The sequence below is a fragment of the Schistocerca serialis genome, chromosome 5 (genome assembly GCF_023864345.2).
Source record: "Schistocerca serialis cubense isolate TAMUIC-IGC-003099 chromosome 5, iqSchSeri2.2, whole genome shotgun sequence".
NCBI classification, from domain to species: Eukaryota; Metazoa; Arthropoda; class Insecta; order Orthoptera; family Acrididae; genus Schistocerca; species Schistocerca serialis.
This window is the reverse complement of record NC_064642.1, coordinates 109,300,129-109,315,174: the sequence shown is the minus strand read 5'-3', so window position 1 is coordinate 109,315,174 and position 15,046 is coordinate 109,300,129. Positions and strand designations below refer to the sequence as shown.

Genomic DNA, 15,046 nt, shown 5'->3' with positions numbered 1-15,046 from the left:
GCCTCTTTAGTAAATCTGTTACATTTTCTAAGTATCCTGCCAATAAAACGCAGTCTTTGGTTAGCCTTCCCCGCCGCATGTACTATGTGTTCTTTCCAATTTAAATTGTTCATAAATGAAATTCCTAGGTATTTAGTTTAATTTACGGCCTTTAGATTTGATCGATTCATCGTGTAACCGAAGTTTAACGGATTCCTTTCAGCACTCGTGTGGATGATCTCACACTTTTCGTTATTTAGGGTCAATTCCTAATTCTCGCACCATACAGATATATTTTCTAAATCGTTCTGCAATTTGTTTTGATCTTCTGATGACTTCACTAGTCGATAAACGACACCGTCATCTGCAAACAACTCAAGGCGACTGCTCAGATTGTCTCCCAAACCGTTTATTTAGATAGGGAATAGCAAAGGGCCTGTAATACTATCTTGGGAAACGCCAGATTTTCCGTCAGTTACTACGGAATGTGACCTCTCTGACAGGAAATCACGAATCCAGTCACATAACTGAGATGATATTGCACTAGGGCGCTGTTTCACTACACGCCCCTTGTGTGGTACAGCGTCAATAGCCTTCCGGAAATCTAGAAATACGGTATCAATTTGAAATCCCTTGTCAGTAGCACTCATACCTTCGACACTGTGAAATATCTCTTCTACTGAAAGCTCTTTGCTTTCCATATTTTGGGAGGAGGAAGTGTGAACAAAAACGAGGAAAAAATCGAGTAAACATAGGATCTAAAACGTGTACCTTAAGCAGTACGAGCACTCCATCTTCGCTACTGTAAAACGCATCTTTTCAACTAAATAAGTGCTAGGAGCTCTTAAGGTATGGGTTTTAGAATGTGTTTACTGAGCATCTTTTTTATTGTCTTGTCCATACTGCCTCGTCTCAAAATCTGAAAAGTACTTGAACTGGAAGTGATGAGTTTTATAGTATCGAAGACGAACAAGCTCTTAAGATATGCATTTTAGAGTTTATGTTTACTGACCTTTTTTCCTTCTTGTTATATAATGCATTAAGTCCTGAAGTTTTGCAGTCGAATTTTGGAACTCCATGTACAATTAATCATTACGTAAATGTTAGCGTCTATCTAGTAGGTCAGCTTGGGTTCTAGCGCATTTTGGATTGCGGCGTTGGATATATATGCTCGGTACTAACCTGTCACTGTTCATGGGGTTACGTTCTAGTTCCTGTGATGTCTCATTAGTTAATATCTTAGAGTCTTTGATATATCATTGTGAGTATTAAAGACCCTGGACCTGTTCATGATTTCAGGCGTCGAGTCTAGTACGTCTTGTGAACGTCAAGTCTCCCGAGTCAGTTTCTGCCAGTGAGTGAGAGCTGGAGATCTTGTTGTGTTTATGGTTCTGAGTCTTCAGCGTGCAACGAATTCCCGCTACCTGTCTGAAAGTTTTGAATTTCTAGTACTTCCACAGTACACGATTTTTCGGAACGTATTACGTCACACAATCTACGACCCCTTGAACTGACCGTCCCTTCGCCAGCTGGGATGGCCGAACGGTTCTAGGCGCCACAGTCTGGAACCGCCCGACAGATACGGTCGCAGGTTGAATCCTGCCTCGGGCATAGATGTGTGTGATGTCCTTAGATTAGTGGGTTTAAGTAGTTCTAAGTTCTAGGGGACTGATGACCTCAGAAGTTAAGTCTCATAGTACTCAGAGCCATTTGAACAATTTTTTGACCGTCCCTTCACTCAGTACCAGGAGCTGACGGAGGCAGGAAGTTACTACATGTTCATGTGTTCCAGTTTCTTCTTAAATAGGGGAGACCGTTAAATTTACGTGCCCTGCAGAGCTCTTCGAAAATTACAAAAATTACACCAGAAACGTAAGGTTCTTCGAAATATGAAAAATTTGTACAAGGTATAACATCGTCATTACCTACGAACAAATATATTACTTTACTTTAAAGTTATCGTAACCGAGAAAATATTATCAATACTCAATACGTCTTGCACAATCACTCTACTAAACAGTAAGAATGAGCAAGTGAGATGAAATTAAGAACAGATATTATAAAACACCACTTACAAGCGCACGGAGGCTTTCAGACAGTCGTTCTTCCCGCGAACCATACGCGACTGGAACAGGAAAGGGAGGTAATGACAGTGCCACGTAAAGTGCCCTCCGCCACACACCGTTGGGTGGCTTGCGGAGTATAAATGTAGATGTAGATGTAGATGTACAAGTTAAAACATTTTGAAATGCAAAATGTTGGCAACTAGCACAAATTTCCATTTTCAGGAAAGGGAGAATTTTTCAGCCCGTAAGGAAACATTGTTCATTTTTAACTATGAGGTGTTGAACGGTAGAAGTACACCAAACTACAGGTTGTTCCGCCACTGACGAAGTGTGGATTAACCGCCCACATGTTATGTAACCAGTTTTAAGAGTATACACTGTTGGACTCACCATAAATTCCTGTACTGCGTAAACCCTGTAACTGAAGAATTAACAAAATTCTCCAAATAGACTTACAACATTTCGATATGTGGAACTCTTTATATTTTCAAACGCTGACAAAACAGATTCTTATGTCAGTGTGTCAGAAACCATTTTTGGAGGTTTCTAGTGGGCTTTCAAATGGTTCAAATGGCTCTGAGCACTATGGGACTTAACATCTATGGTCATCAGTCCCCTAGAAATTAGAACTAATTAAACCTAACCAACCTAAGGACAGCACACAACACCCAGCCATCACGAGGCAGAGAAAATCCCTGACCCCGCCGGGAATCGAACCCGGGAACCCGGGCGTGGGAAGCGAGAACGCTACCGCACGACCACGAGATGCGGGCTCTAGTGGGCTTTCCATCACGGAATTCTGAAATGAGTCACTAGATTGAAACAACGACGTAGAAACATCGTGCGTTCCTAAGCACATTGTCCACTGTATGTGTGGAACAAGCGTAATATTTCATAAGTTACCGTTATATCTATAACAAAAGTTCCACCGTTTGGGACTGAATTTATTTGTGTGTACCAAATATGTTTCGTTAAGTGTGATATATAAGCTGGAAAAAACTCTAGTATGAACGCTTAGCACATGTAGAAAAGAATGGATACATGAAGAAGACATAAAAATGAATACGGCTGAAGTTGTCCACTATTTACAGTAGCAAAAAACGTGATTCTCTTATGTATGTGATAAACCATAATTGAACTAAGCAAATGAGGAGAAATGTCTCCTTATATTATCTATAGTAATATTTATTATTTATTTCAGACTCAGTTGGTAGAATTGCTACAACTACGGCTTTAGACTTCTTCAGGTGATTTCCGTATGTCACATAGTCTTAAAGTACTACTGAACACTTAAGGTAACTTCGAACAGATGTTGTGTGACGTATTCTAATCAAACATGAGTGTCTGAAGAATTAGAATAAATGGCGCGACGACAAAATTTCAGTAATAGAACATAAAGGATGTCGTTAATTACATACAGGATGACGCAAAAGTCCGTTAACATTTGAAAATGTACTAATTGAAAGAATAATGTAGGTAGAGGGATATAAATTGACAAACGTGCCTGAAAAGACATGAAGATTTCTTGAAACCGAAAACAAGTACAAAAACTGATCAATAGATGGCGCTGGACAGAAACACACCCCATTGGTGCCGCAAGAGAATCGTGTATGAAATGAGCTGTTATGAGAGAGGGAGTCTGATGCGCCAGCAATGACAGCATGTTTTGTCAGAAAGGGCACTAATAGTGAACCTTTGCTATAAGAATGGAGAGTCCGCTATTGCAGCTGTACGATCCTAGCGTCATATGAAGGGCATTCGACACTACGGTCGCAGGTTCGAATCCTGCCTCGGGCATGGATGTGTGTGATGTCCTTAAGTTAGTTATGTTTAAGTGGTTCTAAGTTCTAGGGGACTGATGACCTCAGATGTTAAGTCCCATAGTGCTCAGAGCCAAGGGAATTCGAACAGGTAATGGTGCTCAAGGAAAATAAATACCTCGTCTACAGAGAAGTTTCGGAAAGTCACGGGAGCCAATTGAAATTAGTGACCTCTATAATAGCGTGGACGTTTAGACAACTTATCTAGTTACGCACGTAGGGGACTGAAGAATGTGTCACTGAGGCACTGAAACTGCTAGTCCAAGAAAATAATTTATAAATTTACGGCTGTAGGTATTTATTTTTCCTCAAGTCTTTAACCAGCTCCAGTCCCATTCTATTTTTACAAATGGAACTCTAGGGTAAAGCTTCTGTGACAAGTGTAGCTGCGAAGAGAAAGATCACAAAGTTCGAAACCACGGGTTATTTAGACGATCGACCACGCAGTGCATGACCAGACCCAAGTGCTACTCTGCTCGGACAGATCAGGTAGAAAAGGAGACTTAGCGGTTTCGTCTCTGCGTGGTGAAGATGGTGATGATTTTGGTTTGTGGGATGCTCAACGGCGTAGTTATCAGCATTCGTACAATTTCTCAAACTTTTCACTGTCCAGTCTCGTCATTTTCCTGAATGATGATGAGGACAACACAAAAACCCAGTCTCCAGGCGGAGAAAATCCCCGATACGGCCAGGAAACTAACGCGAGATCCCCTCGTTCAGAGACAGTAACTCTAACCACAGGACCACGAGCTGTGGACCGCATGGTGAAGGCAGTGCTCGTTAAGTCGTACGACGCAACAACATTCCGCACGAACTACTCTTTGGGGAGCACAAAGACGTACACTGTAATGCTATCCATACAAAAATCCATTGTAATCGTTTCTTCAGTTTCTATTATCATCATGAACTTTCAGACTCCGTTTTGTAACGCGGGGAGGATTTGCGATGCGCGAACTTCAAACAACTAGGGAGGATTTGTTGTCTGACAGGTTGTGGATCGACGAAGCCCAAACCTTACTCTGAGGGGCTTTCAACACCCACAACTGCAGAATCTAGACTACCTAAAATCCTATAACTGCCGTGCAAACCCCACTGCATGACGAGAAAATCACGGTGCGGTGTGGATTTACCACATAAATTGTGATTGGAGCCTTTTTCTTCGAGGAAATGCTGGGTGCTGCTTTTCAATCCGTCTGCGTGACAGGAGCAAGGTAAGTCGATATGCTACAGAGTAGCAACATGGGTCATAAATACCTGCTGGAAGATACGAGTATTTTATAATATGGCGCTCCACTCCGTATCGCCACACTTGTGAAATACCTCTTCCGCACATAGTTTGGTGAGGATCACATGCTGAGCCGCCATTTCCTTCCCAGGCTCCCAGACCTCAGTCCATGTGACGACTGGTTGTGGGGCAACCTGAAGCTAAAACACGAGCAATTTCTCGCCATAGCTACTTATACGCTGTACACAACGAAGTCCCTCACTACAGGTCATGTTCATAAATGACACCGAGCGAGATGGCGCTGTGGTTAGCACACTGCACTCGCATCCGGGAGGACGTCGGCTCAAATCCGCGTCCGGCCATCCTGATTTCCCTAAATGGCCTCAGGCAAGTGCCTTTGAAAGGGCATGGACGAGTTCCTTCCCCATCCGTCCCTAATCTGATGAGACCGATGACCTCGCAGTTCGGTCTCCCCCCCCCCCCCCCCCCCCCTCCCCCGTATCAACCGAACCCAACTCATAAATGACGGCAGAATTGCTGAACATTTGCTATAAAGAAAATCGTCTTTGCCAAAAATTAGTTGTTATGCCGATTATTGCCTTTCTATTATATGAAGGGCCATCATTATGGACTCTTTACACTGATAAGCGAAAACATTGCGACCACTGCCCACCGCGAAGTTTGATGGTGCCTAGTGCAATTGCGGGCATGTGACGCGTTACCAAAAGTATGTAAGCGGAGCAGACAAGGAGGGGATCAACCTAGCGGAGATATGGGCTGAAAATGGGGAAAGCCATTCAGATAAGCGACTTTGACAGAGGGCAGATTATTATTACGCAGAGCCTGACAACAAGTATCTCGAAGCTGGTCGAATTTTCAAGTGCTGCCACCGTGAGCATCTACGGAAAGAGATAGGACAGTGAAACTACTACTGGGTGCTAGAAGGTTATTCATCCGCGGCTCTTCACAGAGCGTGCGGTTCGAAGGCCTGTCTGCTCTGTAAAGTTGGGTAGATGGTGTCCTGTGGCATATATACTGAAAGAACACAATGCAGCTGGACTCACAAGTGTTTCGGAACACACCGTACGTTGTACGTTGCTGGAGCTCCGCAGCAGGCCACGCCTACATATACACACGTTGACCAACTGCAACGGGCAAGAGACCTTCGGGAATCGACCGTCGATCAATGGAAATGTGTGGGCTATTATGCTGAATGACATTTTTGCTACACTACATCTATGGCGGTCTCTACATAAACCGTCATAGAGATGAACGACCGCTCAAAACGTACAGCGTACCACGCACACTGTCTGCTAAGTTAGGGGAGAGATTCCCCTTGCGTTTGCATGGGACCTGTGGTAATAATGGAAGACACGCTGACAGTTGGGAAACTGCTCGGTTTCTTCCGCTACAGCGACGTCATCTTTCAGCAGTATAATAGGCAACAAGGTGCCAGAAATTGCTACAGTGGTTTGAGGAGCTTTGTAGTGAATACGCGTTGATGTCTCGGCGACCAAATTTGCCTGATGTGATCCCTATGGAACCCATGTGGGCAGCTACGGGAGCTATTACCGCGTACGCAAATAAGCAACCAGTTATTTACACTCCTGGCCATTAAAATTGCTACACCAAGAAGAAATGCTGGTGATATACGGATATTCATTGGACAGATATATTATAACAGAAATGACATGTGATTACGTTTTCATACAATTTGTGCGCATAGATCCTGAGAAATCAGTCTCCATAACAACCACCTCTCGCCGTAATAACAGCCTTGATATGCCTGGGCACTGAGTCAAACAGAGCTTGGATGGCATGTGCAGGTACAGCTGCCCACGCAGCTTCAACACGGTAGCACACTTCATCAAGAGTAGTGACTCATATTGTGGCGAGCCAGCTGCTCAGCCACCATTGACCAGACTTTTTCAATTGGTGATATATCTGGAGAATGTGGTGGCCAGGGCCGCCGTCAAACAATTTCTGTATCCAGAAAGGCCCGTACAGGACCTCCAACATGCGGTCGTGCATTATCCTGCTGAAATGTAGGGTTTCGCAGGGATCGAATGAAGGGTAGAGTCACGGGTCGTAACACATCTGAAATGTAACGTCCACTGTTCAACGTGCCGTAAATGCGAACAAGAGGTGACCGAGACGAGTAACCAATGGCACCCCATACCATCACACCGGGTGATACGCCAGTATGGCCATGACGAATACACGCTTCCAATGTGTGTTCACCACGATATCGCCAAACACGGATGCGACCATCATGATGCTGTAAACAGAACCTGGATTCATCCGAAAAAATGGCGTTTTGCCATTCGTGCACCCAGGTTCGTCGTTGAGTACACCATCGCAGCAGCTCCTGTCTGTGATGCAGCGTCCGGGGTAACCGCAGCCATGGTCTACGAGCTGATATTCCATGCTGCTGCAAACGTCGTCGGATTGTTCGTGCAGATGTTTGTTGTCTTGCAAACGTCCCCACCTGTTGACTCAGGGATCGAGACGTGGGTGCACGATCCGTTACAGCCATGCGGATAAGATGCCTGTCATCTCGACTGCTGCTGATACCAGGCCGTTGGTATTCAGCACGGCGTTCCGTATTACCCTCGTGAACCCACCGATTCCATGTTCTGCTAACAGGCATTGGATCTCGACCAACGCGAGCAGCTATGTCACGATACGATAAACCGCAATCGCAATATGCTACAATCCGACCTTTACCAAACTGGGAAACGTGATGGTACGGATTTCTCCTCCTTACACGGGGCATCACAACAACGTTTCACCAGGCAACGCCGGTCAACTGCTGTTTGTGTATGAGAAATCGGTTGGAAACTTTACTCATGTCAGCACGTTGCAGGGGTCAACACCGGCGCCAACCTTGTGTGAATGCCCTGAAAAGCTAATCATTTCCATATCATAGCATCTTCCTCCCGTCGGTTAAATTTCGCGTCTGTAGCACGTAATCTTCGTGGTGTAGCAATTTTAATGGCCTGTAGTGTACGCGAATTACATGGCCTGTGTGTAGACGTATGATGTCATAACCTCCACAAACCTACCAACGAACTGCCGCATGCCTGATTCACAGAATCGGTCATATACTTTGTTCCAAAAACGAACAAACAAGTACTAAGCAGATGGTCATTATGTTTTGACTCATCAATATATTTGTTTTGAATAGAACCTCACGTGTGCCAGATTTTACCTCTCTACCTACATTACCCGTAAATCATTGAATTGTGAAATGTTAAGAGACTTTTGGGTGCCTCTGTACAAAAAATTTTGACAGATATTTAGACATTTTACAAGAAGAAAACTATCTTTCTTTAGACACAAAAGGATTAAGCATAGGCCGGTTGCCGTGCCGTTCTAGGCGCTTCAGTTAGGAGCCGAGCGACCGCTACGGTTGCAGGTTCGAATCCTGCCTCGGGCATGGATGTGTGTGATGTCCTTAGGTTTGTTAGGTTTAAGTAGTTCTAAGTTCTAGGGGACTGATGACCTCAGATGTTGAGTCGCATAGTGCTCAGAGCCATTTTTTTATTTTTATTAACCATATATTTACGACGTACGTTTTAGTTATGGTACACAGTATAAAACGCCGTACTGGATCAGTGAGCAGGTATGTAGCACGTGTGTAGGTGTGTCTCATACGCTTTCAGCGCTGAGAGGATGGGGAAACAACGAAACAGAACAGTAGCGTTGTCAACTGCGCGTCGGCGCCGGCAGCAAGAATAGCCGTCTGTTGACGTTATGTAAATGCGGGTTGTACGTCAACGCGCCGGACACGCGCGCCGCCCGAATGACAGGTAGCCACCGGCTGTCCTACCTGCTGTACGGCGCGTGTCGCAATGGAATATGCAGCGCCGCACGTAATCCCGCGCTTTGCTGAGCCGGCACCCCCGTGGGGCAGATAAAGGCGCCTGCGATGTCGTCCCAGGGACCCGCGTTATTCCGCACAGCGAGGAGCGAGGCAATCTTTCTCCGTCCGCGCCAACCCTCGCCGCCGCCGCCGCCGCCGCCGCCGCCCTTGGCCCTTTTCCTCCGCTTCTTTTCTCTGCATCCCATCGACACAATGCCGGCCGCAGCCGCAGTTCCAACTCCCGGGATAAACAGCGCGGACGAGATTCGGCCGTTCGGTTTAGTTTGGCCGGGTAAATGTCCCCCTTCCCGCCGGCCGTCGCCCTTCTCCGCGCTGAAATGGCCAGCCACTCCCCTGTCCTGCTTTCGAGGCTGCCCTTCTTCCCATCGATCAGTTCTTCCACTCGTTTGCCCTCTTACTATTCGTCATGGTCACTCGGAGCCGAGCTCTTTCGCAAAGTTTCGAAAGCGCAAATGTTTGTCTCCCCAAACGGCCGGGCCAGACGGCGAATTCGCATGGTATGAACACTCTAACTTACTTTGGAGAGCAGCTTTGGGGAACCAATAACGGAACCACTTGAACATGGCGCGTATTTGGTTTTTCAGAACTGTCGGGCCATCATTGGACACTTCTACAGATACCTTTATACGGGTATCTCGTGCTGGGGTCGCAAATCCCTGGCTGTCAGCCTGAAAACTTTTTGGATGTTGTGTAATGAAAAAAAAAGGCTGCTCTTTCTAACTTGTAAAGTTGTGCCCCGCTTTCAACAAAAGTGTCAACATCATTTGTTATGCAGTGATTAATGAAGAACAGTAACCATTCGCCAGTTACAGACATATCTCACGTTCTTGTTCGTATTTTATTGCAAAAACAGCCGTTAGTATTTACTAATGTTCAAAGTTGATTGCCTTGGCGTGTGGTCACATTCTTGTCTCTATATCGGCATGAGGGTAACTGCCGTCGTTCGAGTAATTACCGTCAGTTTCCGAGAACAGCCGTTAGTTCAAAAATGGTTCAAATGACTCTGAGCACAATGGGACTCAACATCTGAGGTCATCAGTCCCCTAGAACTTAGAACTACTTAAACCTAACTAACCTAAGGACATCACACACATCCATGCCCGAGGCAAGATTCGAACTGGCGACCGCAGTGGTCGTGCGGTTCCAGACTGAAGCGCCTATAACCGCTCGCCCACACCGGCCAGCCCAGCCGTTAGTAATTACAAATGTTCAAAATCGATTGCGCTGGCGTCTGGCCACAGTGTTGTGTCTATCTCGGTCTAGGTTTAACTGCTGTCGTTCGAGGAATTTCCGTCAATTCCCAACAGCGGTAGCCACCTAGCCGTGTTTACGTTCGAAGAATCCAAAGTCCGTCTCCCTAAGTCGGACGCCAGCATGTTCGACAGCTATGGAGGGCACGGGTTCGATTCATGGAACTGCCAGGGACTTTTCCTTGGTGGGAGGACTCCAACAGGTACACAGCCTCGTACTTTTAGAAGTTAATAATAATCTGAGAATTGTTGCGTTCGCTGATATAGCAAGTTCCTCGCTTCTGGTCAGAGTGTTTCTCTAGAAGATAAGTTCACGATAAAACTCAATCCAAATGACAACGACTAGTGCTTCCGAGTACAAAGTCGGAAACGATCGAATGACTTGTGCTGAGTTACTACCTGTCAGTGGATAACTGATTAACTCTATTATAGACCAAGAGAACAGATGATGCTGAAGCTACAGTCACGAAGCATCGGGATCTTCCGGCTTTGAAACGTTTGTTAAGATAAACAAAGCTGCAACCGTTGTGCCTTCGCACCTAACAAAAGCTAATAGTATGAAACGTCTCTTCTGTGTGAATTTCTTTCTGTTTACTCAACTACAGAAAACAAACCCCTGAGGTTGATTTATAATGAATGCTAGACGAACAAAAGGCTGAAAACTACAAAAATATTAAAGTATTTTATATGTGAAACATGCTTCCTACTCCTATAAGAATGTAAATTATTTTCAACGTCTAATGGAATCGTAGAAAATTCCGAAAAACGTACTAACCATTCTCTGAACTGTCGATAAAAAGCACATCTTCTGAATTCCCTCACTTAATAGCAGATCCCAAGAAATAGTGTACCATTGGCAAACAGATTGTGTTAGGAGTAGCGATAAGAAATTATTGCCAGACGAATTAAAAAATCATCCGCTTTCAACAATAAACCCGGTGTGGTTGCTATGATTGCTGTAACATTAGGATACCATGAGTGCTGACCGGTTGATGTTTAGCAAAGGAACTGCTGGATGTTTTGCTACAATTCGCTCATCTATCCTCTTTTCTAAAGTCGTGTTACTTGGTGGTGGCTACAGTAATCAACAAAATGTAGCTCTTTGTAAATGATTTTCACGGTGGTTGTTCTCCAGCATCACATTCCTCCGTAAGGAAGCGAAAAACGTAATGTCCATGATCAAGGTTTAACGAATGAAACGTGTATTTCATTGTCGATAAGTTTATGATGTTACAAGCCAGATAAAGAACTCAATAGTTTTTGATCACAGGAAGACAGGTAAACATCTGGAGCCGTCTCTTGAGTAATACTGCTAAACGGTAAACAATGAGTCCTATACAAAGAAATGCGTAATAGGGAAACCCAATGGAATATTTTGCGGAAAATACTTTGGTAAAATTTGGTTTCTGTTAAAAACTTGATTTATTTGCTTGTTGAGCAAAATAACAATGTTTACTCTAGTAGTGACATCTAGTAGGACGGCAAGTAAGTGCTATTACTGTGACAGTGGACTGGTACTACATGACTCACCTGTTTTTGTTAAGTAAACATCTGTTTGAATGTCAGTATTTTGTTGAATACAGATTGGTTTTTATTGTAATTTCTCTTCGTGATTTGCTTTTCTCTCTTGACATGGACAGATATTAAAATGTAAATACAAACCCTGATATTTCAAGCAAATCATGTAGTTCTAAAGGCATGAATAGATGAAAATGAGGAAAGTAGGACAACAATTACTCAAATTCCAGTTTTAGCGCTGGGAACGTATTACAGTCCTTGCAATTGAAAACATGCCTCATAATAAAACGAAACGATATACGGAGTCAAATCACTGTAGTTTACCGTCTTTAATGACCCCGCTGTAGACGGAAGTTAAACTCTGAACTTCCTTCCTTTTTTACGGTAGTTTGCTTAATAAATCTCCAGAATACTTTTCCCACAGTTTGAAGAAGTGACCGGATAAAAGACATTCACTAAAAAAGCTTCGATTCCTACAAAGGCTGTTCTTCCACCTAACAAAGTTCTTTATGTGGAAGGGTCTAGAAAACCTCTTACCTTAAATGAGGACCTTATTGTACCACCGACTCAAGAATTGGTATGTACTGTTATAGATGAGTCAGCTGTCAAGAAACTGGCAAGTGTGCCTTGTCTGACAACACTATTACTCCTCAAATACCCGATAATGGTGATGACATTAATGATCTTAACTGCATTCATTGTTGTTGTTGTTGTTGTGGTCTTCAGCCCTGAGACTGGTTTGATGCAGCTCTCCATGCTACTCTATCCTGTGCAAGCTTCTTCATCTCCCAGTACCTACTGCAACCTACATCCTTCTGAATCTGCTTAGTGTATTCATCTCTTGGTCTCCCCCTATGATTTTTACCCTCCACGCTGCCCTCAAATACTAAATTGGTGATCCCTTGATGCCTCAGAACATGTCCTACCAACCGATCCCTTCTTCTGTTCAAGTTGTGCCACAAACTTCTCTTCTCCCCAATCCTATTCAATACTTCCTCATTAGTTATGTGATCTACCCATCTAATCTTCAGCATTCTTCTGTAGCACCACATTTCAAGAGCTTCTATTCTCTTCTTGTCCAAACTATTTACCGTCCACGTTTCACTTCCATACATGGCTACACTCCATACAAATACTTTCAGAAATAACTTCCTGACACTTAAATCTATACTCGATGTTAACAAATTTCTCTTCTTCAGAAACGGTTTCCTTGCCATTGCCAGCCTACATTTTATATCCTCTCTACTTCGTCCATCATCAGTTATTTTGCTCCCCAAATAGCAAAACTCCTTTACTACTTTAAGTGTCTCATTTCCTAATCTAATACCCTCAGCATCACCTGACTTAACTCGACTACATTCCATTATCCTCGTTTTGCTTTTGTTGATGTTCATCTTATATCCTCCCTTCAAGACACCATCCATTCCGTTCAACTGCTCTTCCAAGCCCTTTGCTGTCTCTGACAGAATTACAATGTCATCGGCGAACCTCAAAGTTTTAATTTCTTCTCCATGGATTTTAATACCTACTCCGAATTTTTCTTTTCTTTCCTATACTGCTTGCTCAATATAGAGATTGAATAACATCGGGGAGAGGCTACAACCCTGTCTTACTCCCTTCCCAACCACTGCTTCCCTTTCATGCCCCTCAACTCTTATAACTGCCATCTGGTTTCTGTACAAGTTGTAAATAGCCTTTCGCTCCCTGTATTTTACCCCTGCCACCTTTAGAATTTGAAAGAGAGTATTCCAGTCAACATTGTCAAAAGCTTTCTCTAAGTCTACAAATGATAGAAACGTAGGTTTGTCTTTCCTTAATCTTTCTTCTAAGATAAGTCGTAAGGTCAGTATTGCCTCACGTGTTCCAGTATTTCTACGGAATCCAAACTGATCTTCCCCGAGGTCAGCTTCTACTAGTTTTTCCATTCGTCTGTAAAGAATTCGTGTTAGTACTTTGCAGCTGTGGCTTATTAAACTGATTGTTCGGTAATTTTCACATCTGACAACACCTGCTTTCTTTGGGATTGGAATTATAATATTCTTCTTGAAGTCCGAGGGTATTTCGCCTGTTTCATACATCTTGCTCACCAGATGGTAGAGTTTTGTCAGGACTGGCTCTCCCAAGGAATGTTGTCTACTCCGGGGGCCTTGTTTCGACTCAGGTCCTTCAGTGCTCTGTCAAACTCTTCACGCAGTATCGTATCTCCCATTTCATCTTCATCTACATCCTCTTCCATTTCCGTAATATTGTCCTCAAGTGCATCGCCCTTGTATAGACCCTCTATATACTCCTTCCACCTTTCTGCTTTCCCTTCTTTGCTTAGAACTGGGTTTCCATCTGAGCTCTTGATGTTCATACATGTGGTTCTCTTATCACCAAAGGTCTCTTTAATTTTCCTGTAGGCAGTATCTATCTTACCCCTAGTGAGATAAGCCTCTACATCCTTACATTTGTCCTCTAGCCATCCCTGCTTAGCCATTTTGCACTTCCTGTCGATCTCATTTTTGAGACGTTTGTATTCCTTTTTGCCTGCTTCATTTACTGCATTTTTATATTTTCTCCTTTCATCAATTAAATTCAATATTTCTTCTGTTACCCAAGGATTTCTACTAACCCTCTTCTTTTTACCTACTTGATCGTCTGCTGCCTTCACTACTTCATCCCTCAGAGCTACCCATTCTTCTTCTACTGTATTTTTTTCCCCCATTCCTTTCAATTGTTCCCTTATGCTCTCCCTGAAACTCTGTACAACCTCTGGATTAGTCAGTTTATCCAGGTCCCATCTCCTTAAATTCCCACCTTTTTGCTGTTTCTTCAGTTTTAATCTACAGGTCATAACCAATAGATTGTGGTCAGAGTCCACATCTGCCCCTGGAAATGTCTTACAATTTAAAACCTGGTTGCTAAATCTCTGTCTTACCATTATATAATCTATCTGATACCTTTTAGTATCTCCAGGGTTCTTCCATGTATACAACCTGCATTCATTTTGCTTTGCTAAATGGTGGGACAACAGCCGACATGTATCTAAAAAAAAAAAAAAAAAAAAAAATATCAAGTTCATCTCCAATTTACTTTATAGGGTACCAGTTTTGGCGACGTAATATGCCATCAGCAGCTCCTCTACTAGATAGTAGCTGAATTTTCCCGTGCCAAACGTATGTATGTCATATGTGAAAATAACCACTCTTCGCAGCAACTCAAGGGGGCGCCCAAACCCATGGGCAATGGGTGAGCGCCATACCCACTCGCCCCCTCTCCCCATCCCCCCACCCCCTATCTCTCAGAGAAAGGAAATAACA

General features: G+C 43.7%; 1 protein-coding gene across 1 annotated transcript in view; it reads left to right on the top strand.

Annotated features, from left to right (window-relative positions):
• LOC126481775 (hemicentin-2-like) overlaps positions 1 to 15,046 on the top strand; it is a 699,774-nt gene that overhangs the window by 332,593 nt on the left and 352,135 nt on the right. The window lies entirely within an intron of this gene.